The following is a 12,434-nucleotide window of genomic DNA, read 5'->3' on the forward strand; positions in this document are numbered from 1 at the left end:
TGTCACAGAGGAAAAGATGTGCAAAAAAAGCACAAGAAGATACCTCGAATTTGATGAAGACATCGCGGGAAACATCGAGGATGTCGAGATGCCAATGCAGGCACTCAAGGATAAGACACCACCCACCGAAAAGGCGACCCGATTCGCCAAGGAAAAAATCCCGAAAGGTGACAAGATCACCAGATATTTAAGAAAGTCCCCAGTGGAGGGGAGCGCGTGCAAGACAACGAGAAGCCTGGCCAGGAGCCAGCAGATGGCAACGAAGGACGAAGCGGCCAGCACCTCGGAGCTAGACACACCGGCGGAAATGTCGGACAGCGGCAGCGAAGCGGCGGCACCAAGGGAATGTCTCAGGAGGAAGGCCATGGCGAACAGAGCAACGGCCGAGACCAAAAGCAATGACGAGGACAGTATCGTCATCAAAATGAGCGAATGGAAGGCGATGACGGAAATCATCACAGAAGTCTTCCGCGAAATCCAATACATAGGTAGCAGACTCTACCTCATGAGCAAAAAGGATACTGATATCAAGAAAAGGAGGGACGCTATCAGTAAAAAAGCGATCAAGCTCCACTCGATGTTGGACGAGATGAGGCTCAAGAGGAACGCTAGGACAGTCACGGCCACCAGGATGACCACCCCTCCGGGGAGGAGTGAGGAGAAGGAAGGAAAAAGGAAGGAGAGATCGCCCGTCGAGGGGAAGGGCGACACCAAGAGAAAGAGACCAACGACCATGGAGGCCTCCTACGCAGGAGCCTGTGCCGGCAACAGCTCGGCAAAAGCGACTACGGACTGCACGGACAGCGATGTAAAGGATGACTGGATCCCTGTCCGCGGAAGGAGAGGAAAAAGAACGGACACCCCGACGGTGGTCAGTAAGGCGAACGCAGGAAGAGCGGCATTGGACAAGCCAAAGAGGCCGGAGGGACCGAAGAGGATACGTAACAGACCCGAAGCCATCCTCGTCAAAGTAGGGCAAGACAAGGAGTGGATCCAGGTCTACAAAGACTTGATGGGGGCAAAGGAGACCCTAAAAGAGAGCTGTGGAATTAGGAGGACCAGAACAGGTGACATTCTGATCGAGCTGAAAGCAGGTAGCAACGCCAAAAAGACCGCGGCGGATATGAACACGGCGCTAAGAGGCAAGGTAAGAGCGCTACCAATGCGCGACAAGACCTCCGTAGAGATCAGGGAGATAGACCCGCTCGTAGGCAAGGAAGAACTAGCCAGGGTGATAGGAATGCAACTGGGCATAAGCGACATCACTGAGGTCGAAGTAAAGACCCTAAAAATGGCGCCGTGGGGCACCCAATCGGCAATAGTGACGATGCCGAAAGCCTACCTGGCCAAAGAGGGGGCGAGCCGGAAGATCAGAACCGGCTTGACGATAGCCTCGATAAAGGCACTACCAAATGTAGTAAAGTGCTACAGATGTCACATGTTCGGTCATATCGCGAACAAATGCACGGCGATAAGCCCTGGAAAGGAGATTTTCAGGAAGTGCGGAGCCAAAGACCACACGATAGCTGCCTGCGCCAACGCACCCTGCTGCTCCATCTGCAGCAAGGAGAAAGGTGTGAAATTTGACCACGTAACCGGATCCCTGGCTTGTCCAGAGTATAGAAGGCGGTTGAAAGCGAATAAATGAGGATACTGCAGATAAACCTCAACAGATGCAAGCTGGCGCAGGACATGATGCACCAATGCGCGATCGAACTTAGGCCGGATATAATAATAATTTCCAAGCCGAACAGGCAGCTACCGCACTGGTTTAATGACACCAAAGGAGACGCCTCGATATGAGTCACACTCCTCAACGGCAAACTGCCTGATGAAACAACAGAGGTCAAGAGCGACGGGATAGTGGGCGTCCGCGTCGGCGACGTCTTCTGCTTCAGCGGATACTGTTCGTCCAACATAAATATGCTAGTGTCACGTAAAAATAAAGAGAAATTTTATAAGGAAGAAGAAGACTTTATTTTCACTTGGTTTATACAAGTATAAGACACTTCCGAACTCTAGCCGTGACCGTACGAGAGTGAGTCTTACAATCTTTTTACTTTCGGTCATCTGTTCTCTCATTATCCCCACTACCCTGTAGGCGTACGTGACCGTTGCTACGCTTCTGGAACATTTGGTGGAAGGACCGTTAGGCCATAAATGAATCCTCAGGTACTCCGCCAATATACATTGTCGCCAAGGTCGCCATGTGTTCCTCTCGTCGGTCCATCGGGTTCGAAGTATGCCGACCGGGACACCATCCTGCCCGAGGTGTGTGTGTGTGTCCTGGTCTCTGATGTGATTTACGTTACACTAGCATACTCCGAATACATAGACACGCTGTCGACTATGACGAAGAGCGCTGCTAGAAGACACGACAAGGTCGTCGTAGCCGGAGACTTCAACGCAAAGTCAACCTGTTGGGGAGGATCGACCACAGTCAAGAGAGGGAGAGTCTTAATGGAGGCACTAAGCGGCCACCGGGTGTTTCCACCGAGGCTCAAGGAAAAGTACACCTTCTTCATGAACGGGAGCTTCCCCGACATAATAAGCGTATCCAATAAGGTCAGCGAGATACACGCCGGAAGCGCGGTCTTGGACAAATACTCGGCCTCGGACCATCTGTACGTGCTCCACAGGTTTAAGGCGAGGAAGACCCGAACCGTATCGAAGTTCTACAGGTACGTGACCAAGGACATGTCGCCGGAGGAGTTCCTGAGCAGATTCGACGACACACTGAAGAAGGAGGACGCGGCTATCGGGGAGGATGGGGCCGAGGTACGAAGGTACGTGCGAAGGGATGCTAAGGAAGTCGAACTGTGCGGCGACCTGCAAGTACGCGAACTACTGGTGGAACCCGATGATCGCGGAACTGAGAGCGCAGGCGCACAAAGCGCTCAGGAAGGTGACGAGAGAAAGGAAGAAGAATGCCGGCAACACCGAGCCCCTCGTCAACGCCTACAAGGAGATCCGAAGGCAATTAAAAAAGGAGATCGCCCGCAGCAAAAAAACAGCCTGGGCAGAATACTGCAAGATACTGGAGAGCGACCCTTGGGGCAAACCCCATCGCACGGTCACGAAGATATGTAAAAGCAAGGGACCAACCAACGACATGCCGATCGACATGGTGAAGGCAGTCCTACAGAGGCTATTCACCTTGGGACACTGACCCCCCCCCCCATTATGAGGGCCGCGAAGAGGCAGAGACCGAAGATGAAGGAGATATTAGCCTCAGCGTCGCCATCGGCGAAGGCGATGTCGTCGATGCCGCCGGAAGAATGAACACCAAGAAGGCTGCAGGAGTCGATGGCGTGCCGGGCGAGATCGCGAAGCTGGTAGCGAGTCGCAGGAGCGAGCTCGTGACAAGGGCGTTCAACGGCATCACTGAATCAGGAAGGATCCCAGTCTGCTGGAAGACGGCCAGAGTAATACTGCTAAGGAAATCGGGTAAGGATCCCAGTCTCCCTAACGCGTGCCGGCCGATAAGCATACTCCCAACCATGAGCAAGATCTGGGAAAAATGCTTTAAGAAGATCATCGAGAGATGCATCGGAATGGACCCGTTCCATCGGAGGCAATATGGCTTCAGAAAGAAGAGGAGTACGGTAGACGCCATCACGCAGGTGATGAAGTTTGCCAACATCTGCAGACAGAAGAAGGTAGTATGCGTGATGATCACCCTAGATATTAGCAATGCCTTCAATTCGCTCAGCTGGAAGAGCATATACGAGGAATTTGACAAGAGGAAGCTGCCATGGAAGGTCAAAAGGCTAATCGGCAGTTACCTATCCGGAAGGAGGATCATCGTGAGCAACCAGCACGGCACGGTGGAGCACGAGGTGGCGGCGGGAGTCCCGCAGGGATCCATCCTCGGACCATTCCTGTGGAACTTGGTATACGACCGGTTGCTCGAGAGACTCGACAACATGTCAATGGTCAGAGCAACCGCCTTCGCGGATGATCTGGCCATCACATGCTCCGTCGGGAGGAACGAAGAGGCCTCCGCTAAGGTCAACACGATGCTAAGGATCGCCAACAACTGGTGCACGAGTGTCGGGCTCACCCTGGCGAGAGAAAAGACGGAGGTCATGTTCATCACAAGCTTGCGAGTGCCGAGAGTGGTGAAACTCAGGTTGGGCTCCTCGGACATCGAAACGGTCGATCGCATCAGGTATCTCGGAGTCGTCATTGACTCCAGTCGGAGGTTCGGTGCGCATATCGAGATGGTGTGTAACAGAGCCGACAAGTTAATAGGAGCACTTAGGGGAATTCTACCCAACATCAACGGGCCGCCCAGCTTGGCTCGTAGGCTCTACTACGATGTGTGGGAGTCCATCGTAACTTACGGAGCACCGGTGTGGGCTAGAGCAGCGAATACCGATAAGAACAGGAAAAATCTGAAACGTGCACAACGAACGGCCCTGTGCATAACAACGACGGCATACCGTACCGTCTCCCACGCGGCACTTTGCGAGTTGACCGGGAATCTCCCGATTTACATAAAGAAAAGATGCTCGGAGAAACCTACGAGAGGAACAAGATCCATGGGTCCAGGATTGGCACGGATGACGACTGCAAGCTGAAGGAGGAACTGGAGGCCATTCGCAAGAAGGCTCAAGAGGACTGGCAGAAGGAGTGGAACAACTACAAAAAAGAAAATATCACAAAGAAGCTAATACCGAGTGCGCTGCTATTTACCAAAAAGAAGATGGACATCGATCACCACACCATGCAGCTGCTAACCGAGCATGGGAGCTTCGGTGTCTATAGGAAAAGGATTGGCAGGGACAGCGACAGCAACTGTCTCGACTGTGGAGACCCGAACGACGATGCAGAGCACGCCCTCTTCGCGTGTCCGAAGTGGACGGACAGAAGGATCGAGCTGGAGAACGCTCTGGGCGGGAAGATAGACGTGGGCAATCTGATCGCCACGGTGACCGCCAAGGACGAGAGCTGGAATAAATTCAGGCAATTCTGCAAGACCGTCATGTGTCACAGGAGGGTGACAGCGAGGGCCTGGGAAGAAGCAAGGAGGAGAACGAACGAAACAACAACTACGCGGAGCAATGAGGGCAAGAACATGAAACAACGAAAAACCGCAGAAGGAGACCAGCCCAGTATTCTGAGCTGGCTGAAAGGACGACATGAGCAGTAACTGCCCGAAGAAGTAGATACTACGGGGCACGAAAGGACAACCCTGATGACTGCCGACAAGTTTTACCGGGGTTGTCTGCCCCCCAAGCGGAGGAAGAAGGAGGAGGGGTTTTTAGTGGGTATGGCAACGACAACCGACCGACTCCCACATAACCCAGTGATGCGGGTCACTGGGCATGCGTAATAGCATTTTCCCCTCCCCACGCAAAAAAAAAAGAAGGTGTAACATGTAAAGTGGTGTTCCCCGCCGGCGGAGTTGGATTCTTGTTGTCCTGGACGGGATTCACTTCCTTCCGGTCCAATGGATCGTGAGAGGTTGGCTGAATGAAGACATTTCGTGGCGATTTGATAGCAGCGGCGGATTCACTGGTTCTCGGTCTCGATGACGGGGCTTGCCGTCATCGACACGTTGGTTACGTCTTAGCCGCTCGTATATATCTTCATACTGCTCTTTGATTTCGAGATCGCGCGATTGTTCATCCGAGTCTAATAATTCTATCTCGAGTTGCACAGCTTCGACTTGATGCGTCGACTCGTGTTGGAATTTTTGGACTTCGGTCAAATGTTCATTGCGGTCCACTGTGGATGAGAACGTGTCATAGGAATAGGTCCAGTTCTCGAAGGCACCGTCGAACTGAGGCAAGCTGACCCCTGGTAAAGTGATTGGTGTCGGCTCAGGCTTCACGCATGAGTCGCGTGTTTTTATTGTCGAGGGGGTTGTTGCTGGTATTTTGTCAAAGAGATCTATGAGTCGTATGTTAATCTCCAGATGCTCTTGCAATAAAGAGGCTCTACAAGCAATTTCCCCCTGATCTAACACTTCTAGCTCGTCTTGAACCGCGCTTAAGTTCCTCCAATACTCGTCGAACGAATTGCGACAAGATACTAAGTAGCCGTTGTTTACTTGCCCAGACTCTTCGTATTCATCGAGTTGTCGCTTCGTGATTGTAAAGCGGCTGGCGAGGCCGTTTCGTCTCCGCCGCAATGTGCTGATCGAGTCAGGTTGAGCTATGTTTGATTTTAATGGTAGGAACGATCTTACCTTGATCAAATGGGCGTTGGTCTGAGAGTCGTTTTTTACTCGCTACAGTGTGGCGTGGGCTCGTGCAGATGCTGAACGAAGGAGGTGTTCCTCTCCGGTGGCGGCTCCTTCGGTCAGTTGACTAAGGTGTTGGAATGTGGATTTCACGTGACACTGTATAGTCACTGGTCAGTGCACTTCTTTGATGGCACGTGATCCGGCTCGAAGGATCATGTATTTTCGAGCTATCGCGGGGAGACGCGGTCGTTAGAATACGCGTCAACGGGAGTCGTAAATTCCCGTTACGACTAGAATGATCGACACCACGAATAGTTCGATCCCCGTATTTCGATTAAGATAATAGGGGTGATTCAGGTATGATAACACTGTGGCTCACAGAGTTAAAATATATATTTCCAACACGATTAGTATACACGATTGAATAGATATAAACACTTAATAACTTATCACGCTGCAATAATATAGATATGAAAGTAGCACGGTATGAGACATAATGTTAGATCTTAGTTAGGCGTTAGGCGTTAAGTTAGTTAAAGTTAGTTTAAGTTAAGTTAGGCGTTAGATCTTTGACTGTGGTAGGAAACTCTGAGAGATATAGGAACGGTGAGAGTTGTAGGGAATGTAGGAACTCTAGTCACCGTGAGAGACGATGGAAAACTCTGAAGCTTATTCTAATGTGAATACGGAGGAAAGCTTGGTATGGGTGTGCCCTTTGAACGAAGAACGCGGATTCGTTGCTTACATTTTTAGTTAGTAAAGTGAGGGCAATAATCCGCGATGTCGATTGGTTGGGACCAATGTTAGAAAGAAAGAGAGGAGGAAGAAACCTCCTACCAACTTGGGTTCTAGGCGACATTGTTTACAGGGAAACTCAGATTTTCCGTTAGGTATATCTCCGCTTTCTTCGTAATTCTTAAGAGCACATAATAAACCCAAGGACCTTTCTAAAAACCGGCCGAAAACACTTCTGGAATTAGAAAGTCTTTTCTGGCAAACAGATGTGCTTAGACCATGTGTGCGAACAATGCAGCTAGAATTGCAACTTTATAGTGGGTCCTTGGGCCTATGGAGTGTTCGAAGGACGACACGTAGACCGTTGGTTGGCAAGCCGCGCGGGATGGCGTGCAGATGTGTTGCGCGGCAGAACACAGTAAGTGCGCATTCATTTATACTTTGAAATTGAAAGATGAGGTTTACGATTGTTTCCTTGATTATATAAACAAAGTTGAAAATCTTACTGGTAAGAAGATAAAGAGACTAAGATGCGACAATGGAAAAGAATATATGAACAAAAGCATGTACAAGCTAATTAGGGAAAAGGGAATTCTCCTAGAACCATGCCCACCTTATGTTCACGAGTTAAATGGAACAGCTGAGCGCTACAATAGAACAATCATGAATTCCGCTAGATGCTTATTACATAATTCAAAACTAAATATTAAATATTGGCCGGAAATAGTTATGTTGAGTTTATTCGTTATATAAAGAGAGAACGCGTGGATAAAGTGTAAGATACAAAATATATATTTGATTTAATAGTGAAATACAGAAATACAATTTGAGCTGGTTCAGATCCGCACGCTAGCAGTGTTACTTTATAACTGAAAACCCCGAAGCCAATGTCGCCTGTCTACTGTTTATGGTCTGCCTCCCTGTTATTCTTTTGTCTATATACTGTCGATGGCTTCAGCGCTTGAGAAAGCTAAAAAGACGAGATGTGGAGTTTTCCTAGAAGTGGCGACCACTTCAACACCCTCCCCAAAACTCTACATCCCAACAAACAATTATATCTTAATATTTTTCTAACTCTCGTCGTAAATATCTGAACCTTGATTTTGTCAATGTCTTCACAAATACATTTTCCAGCTGCCTTTCTCTTTTCCATTCAAATTAATTTATTACTAAAAACAAATTACGAGAAGACTAAACAGATCATGTAGAGTTTTTTTTTTTTTAGAAGTGATAGTCACTTCGACACCCTCCCTAAAAACTCTACATCTCTATAAACAATTACCTCTTAACATCTTTTTTATTTTTCAAACCTAACTTTTGTCTTAAATATTCAAATCTTGGTTATGACAACGCCTTTGTACATATATCTGCCAGTTGCTCTTCGTTTGTTACATATGTTTCATCAATTTCGCCTCTATTGTATAAATCTCGCAAGAAATAATATCTTACGTCAATATGCTTACGTCTTTGATGGAATTCTGGAATCTTAATTAATTTTACGGCACTAGTATTGTCTATACGTAGCATATACTTAAAGATCTCTATTTTACGTTCAAAAAATATTTTCTTTAGCCACATAATTTCTTTCGCTCCTGAGACTGCACTGACATACTCAGCTTCTGTTGTGGATAGAGCTACACATTGTTTTCGCTCACATTGCCATGTAATGGCCGCATTCGCATACTTACATACAACGCCTGATGTCGACTTTCTTGTTTCTTTGTCGCCTGCATAGTCAGCATCGCTAAAGGTTTCCAGACCGCCTGCTTTGTATATAAGAATCCCATGTCTGCGGTCCCTTTTATCTAGCGCAAAATTCGTTTGACTAATTTCCACTGATACTCGTTTAGATTCTCTAAATGTCTCGACGCTATTGCACGCTAATGTCTGGCCTACTTACGGTTTGTTAAAATATTAAGTTTTGTTGGGAATATGATACATTTACACTGTACATGTGAATGTGTGTGTGTAAGCGTCAGAGGACGTCCGGGTCTTGATTGAGGCAAAAGACAAGAGCAGTCGTTAGAAGTATCTGGAAGAGTCGGTTGACAACAAGCGTGCGTGCGAGTAGGATTTTAAGGTCTTAAGAGTATAAGATATATGTGTAACAGTTGTGTGCTAAATAAAGGGAATTATTTGTATTTCCGAATCCATTCTATATCTTTTCAAGTTTCCTACGGCTTCTCTGTACGGTGCGTTACAATCATTATTGTCTATGTTATTTTTGCTCCAATTAGTCTCGATAGGTGTAGAAACACTGTTTGATGAATGAAAAAATGAATGATGAATATTGAAAAATGAAAAATGAATATTGAACCATCTTTTAATCTATTAATTTCAAGTCCAAGAAAACTCTTTACTTCTTTCGAACTCATAATTTTGAATTCTTTATTTAAATCACTGAAAAATTTATCGATTAGAGATTTGTCTGAAGCTGCTACCAATCCATTGTCTACGTATATGGTCATCAGCATTAATTTGTCATCTTCTGTATAAATATAAAAACAAGGATCTGCGTTACTCTGATAGAATTTTAGATTTGAAATAAATTTTGTGATACGTTTCGTCCAACATCTTGGAGACTGCTTTAAGCCACATAGACTTTTTAGTAATTTATAAACGCGATTCGTAACCATCATCATAACCTTTAGGTTGTTTCATATAGATGTCTTCTTTCAGACTTCCATATAAAAATGCGGTTTTAATGTCAAACTGTTCAAAGTGTAAATTATTTTTGGCAGCAATACCGAGCATTAATCTAATTGTGTCAAACCGAGCAACGGGACTATAGGTTTCCTTATAATCTATGCCTTCTTTCTGCGAACACCCTTTTATTACAAGCTTTACCGTTAAAACCCACCTATTACTAAGTATCTTTTGATCTTTTGGTTTTTCTACAAGAATCCACGTCTTATTTTCATAGTGCGATTTCATTTCATCATTCATAACCGTTTCCCATAACTCTTTCTTTTCAGATCTCATCGCTTCGTTAAAATCCACCGGTAATTTTTCCGCTACGTACGTTACTGGGCTACCATAAAAATCGGTTCGTTTGATCTTATCTCTATCTCTCAATTGTCTCACATTCTCGCTAGTTATAAAAGGTTGTTTTTCAGTTTCACTCTCTGCACTTTCATGCGTACATACTCTATCGCTCTGTGCACGCACATCTTCGCGCTCGACAATTTTCGGTAAACTTAAATTAACGAATTTTTCAGTTTCTAATTCGGGCTTAAATATTACGTCACGGCTTAATATTACATTTCTTACGGTCGGCACGTACACTCGATAGCCTCGTCCGTCATCTAGATAGCCTACCAAATATCCTTTGTTAGCCTTTTTGTCCAATTTTCTTCTCTTTTCCGCAGGTATGTGTGCAAAGCACTCAGTACCAAAAACCCTAAACTTTTCTACATCTGGCGGTTTCCCGTACCACAGTTCATATGGTGTTTTCTTGTCTTGTCTTGTCGGCCCGGTCTTATTTATGACATGCACTGCGGTGTTCATGGCTTCGGCCCATAAAAACAGCGGTAGATTAGATTTCGAATATAACATCGACCTTCCTGCTTCTACTATTGTTCTATTTTCTCTTTCTGCGACGCCATACTGTTCAGGAGTGTATGGGACGTTAATCGTATGTTTAATTCCCTGACTTCTTAAAAATTCTTTAACTTCTTTATTTTTGAATTCTTTCCCTCCATCGCTATGAATTTCTTTAATCTTATCATTGAATTGATTTTCGACTTCTAGGCAAAAAGTTTTTAACTTTTCGATTACTTCTGACTTATGTCGTAAGAAGTAAATCTTTGTGAATTTGGAAAAATCATCTTTAAACGCAAGAAAATACAATTTTTTGCCTAATGACTCGACTTCCATGGGTCCACATACATCCGTATAAATAATTTCGCGAGGTTTAGTCGCACGCTTGGTTTTCTGGTGGAAACTCGATCTATGGTGTTTCCCGTACGCGCAACCTTCACAGAAAAAGTTACTATCCTCTACAACTTTTATATTCGAATTCTTTAAAAATTCCTTAACGTGTCTGATGTTTTGATGACATAGCCGTTCGTGCCATAACTGCAGTGTGTCCGCGTTTGACTCCGCTCTATTGCTAAGATTACAAACTGACGGTATGATAACTCGCATGTCGATCTTATATAAATTTCCAATAACAGAACCCCTTGCTATTATTTTCTGATTTTGTAGAAACATGCAGTTTTTCCCTTCCCTTAGAATACAGAAATCTATACCTCTTCTTGCAACAGATCTAATGGAAAATAGATTTCTTTTCATACCTGGTACATACAAGACATCGTTCATTGTACATGCTACCCATTTGCCGTCCACAAAAGTCTCTACCTTGATTTTTCCTTTGCCGTACGCATCCATGAACGTACCATCGCCGATTTCTATCTTTACCGTGTTATCGAATTTTTCGAAGACGCTGAACCATTCTTGTCGTCCTGTCATGTGATTCGTAGCTCCTGAGTCGATTATCCAAGCATCATGGTTTGCCACTTGTATCGTTGAGGTGCTTCCTAATAGACCAATTCCGCTGTGATCTCGATTTTCATTTCTGGGTTCCTGGTTGTCTCTGCTGTTGTTTCCTTTCTTATTTTTGAAGCAATTTTTGCTGGTGTGGCCTTTCCTTTTGCATGTAAAGCATCTAAAGCAATCTTTCTTTAGATGGCCAACTTTTCCACAGTTGAAACAGCTTGGTCCTTGTTTCTCGTATTCACGTTTGCTTGACTGCTTCTGCTGTTCCCTTTTATAATTGTTACCTTTTGTTACCAGCGCCACCGATGTTTCCTGGTCGTCTTTCTTCCATCTGATTTCTTCCGCCATCAGCCTGGTACTAAGCCTGTCTAAGGTCTTCTTTTCTTCTTCCACCGAATCCCACGCACTGTGAAAATGGTCAAATTTGTTCGGTAACACCGATAAAATGCGTGTTATCAGCATTTTCTCGCCAATTTCACTCCCAAGAGTTTTCATCTTCGCCGCTATCAATTCCAACTTTGATAAGTTGTAAGATACATTTTCAGATTCTTCCCATTTAAAATTGAAGAACTGCTTCTGGACCATACTTAGATTCTCATCCGACTTCATGTCATATACTGTATTCAACTTTTTCCACATTTCATGTGCTGTTGTGCAACATAAAAGAAGATCCAACGGTTTCTTTCCTACTGAGGTCACAATTAATTTTCTCGCTAGCCGATCTGCCTTCAAAAATCTTTTACGGGCGATTTCTTTCTCCGCACTGTTACCTGGATGACACAGATTCCCTTCACACACGTCGATCAGGTCGTCATCTTCCTCCAAAAGTGTACGCATGACAAAACGCCACTGGAGCCAGTTTTCTTCGCCACGTAACATTTCGATCTTCGCACTTGCAGATTCCATTTTGGCACTATCACTTACTTTACTAAGCACAATACTTTGACAATTTATTCACTTCGCGTTGCTATCTTACACTTTACAGCCCTGGGCCCATAACCTGTTGAGG

General features: G+C 45.5%; 1 protein-coding gene across 2 annotated transcripts in view; it reads left to right on the forward strand.

Annotated features, from left to right (window-relative positions):
- LOC126926092 (uncharacterized) overlaps window positions 1-1,191 on the forward strand; it is a 71,636-nt gene extending 70,445 nt beyond the window's left edge. For both annotated transcript variants that reach the window (XM_050742222.1, XM_050742223.1), the window contains one exon: window positions 753-1,191. The gene's annotated coding sequence lies outside the window, so the exon portion shown is untranslated. The remainder of the gene's footprint in view (window positions 1-752) is intronic.
- The last annotated feature ends 11,243 nt before the right edge of the window (window positions 1,192-12,434 follow it).

Source organism: Bombus affinis, chromosome 17 (assembly GCF_024516045.1).
Source record: "Bombus affinis isolate iyBomAffi1 chromosome 17, iyBomAffi1.2, whole genome shotgun sequence".
Lineage (NCBI taxonomy): Eukaryota > Metazoa > Arthropoda > Insecta > Hymenoptera > Apidae > Bombus > Bombus affinis.